This window comes from Echinops telfairi, unplaced genomic scaffold (assembly GCF_000313985.2).
Source record: "Echinops telfairi isolate 266 unplaced genomic scaffold, ASM31398v2 ScPeMD7_7469;HRSCAF=8507_0, whole genome shotgun sequence".
NCBI classification, from domain to species: Eukaryota; Metazoa; Chordata; class Mammalia; order Afrosoricida; family Tenrecidae; genus Echinops; species Echinops telfairi.
In genome coordinates, this window is record NW_022111372.1 from 92,179,281 (window position 1) to 92,180,502 (window position 1,222).

Here is a 1,222-nt window from a genome sequence, read left to right on the forward strand (position 1 = left end):
GGTTAAAATCATTCTAATTTAATACAGTTTAACAAAGCATTAAGATACCTGATTTTTAAGACATAGTTCTGATTATACCACAGATGTCTTCAGTGCCTATCCAGCATCAGCTTTCCAGAACTTGGCCTCACCTTTTCTCTCTCTCTGTTGTTCACACACTTAGCTCTGGACATTCGTATCACCACACCAGTCAGTCTGCTCACGCTCCACGGGATAAGACTACCTAGGCTCCTAGTTGGGTTTTGTTTGTTTGTTTTAGAATGTAAATAGAATTCATACACATAGACATGATTTCAAGCAAAATACAAAATGGAGTATTTGTGTTTATGTAAAAAAGATAGCATCGAGTTTACAATGAAAAAAATCCTGTTGATAAAGGGTCTAAAAAATAAATGCAGCCTTAAGCCACCTCATTAGAGTAATAATCCCATTATATTCTATGCCTGCTGATCCATAGTTTGTGTTTAGAGCTGGGTGCCGCATAATTGATAGTTGGTTACTTACTAGCTGCAAGGTCAGCAGTTTAACCCATCGGCCACTCTGTGGGAGACAGATAAGGCTTTTTGCTCCTGTAAAGATTGATAGTCCAAACCCCAAAGGACAGTTCTGCTTAGTCCTATAGGATCGCTACAAATCAGAAGTGACTTGCTGGCAATCGCTTTGATATTTTGTACATTTTGTGAGTATTGGGAAACAGCCTGGAATGTGTCCAAGGGGACAAGGGGTTTGAAAATTAACAGAACGATGAGTGGAGGGCTGTTTGGAGGAAAGAGAAAAGGAAACTGGAGAAAGAGGAGTAAAGCCTAAAACAGAGCCCAGGAAAATATGCTGGGCGTGTCAGGCTCTACAATGTGTGAAAGTTATTTGAGCTAAGTATTTAAATGATAGGGTTTATCTTATGAAGTAGTAAGCTCTCATTATTTTAAAACATAAAGAGTAGAGCTGCGTCACAGGGTTTCCACGGCTGTAAATCTTTACAGAAGCAAACTGCAACATCTTCTTCCCATGGAATGGCTGGTAGGTTTGAACGGACAGTCTTTTTTGTGAGCACACCCAGCAGGACAAATGGGAACTGCCTAAGGAACAATTTCTGACTTCCCTTCTAATAGGCTAGCTGCATAAAATTATGAACTACTGAGTTAATTATTATCATTGGAGAAACAACGCCAACTTCATTTTCCTGTACATTATTCATTGCAGTGACGTTGAGCGTTCTTTTAGG

The 1,222-nt window shown here is 39.4% G+C and overlaps 1 protein-coding gene across 3 annotated transcripts in view; it reads left to right on the plus strand.

Annotated features, from left to right (window-relative positions):
* Nucleotides 1-1,222, plus strand: part of NR3C1 (nuclear receptor subfamily 3 group C member 1) — a 119,090-nt gene that overhangs the window by 100,028 nt on the left and 17,840 nt on the right. The window lies entirely within an intron of this gene.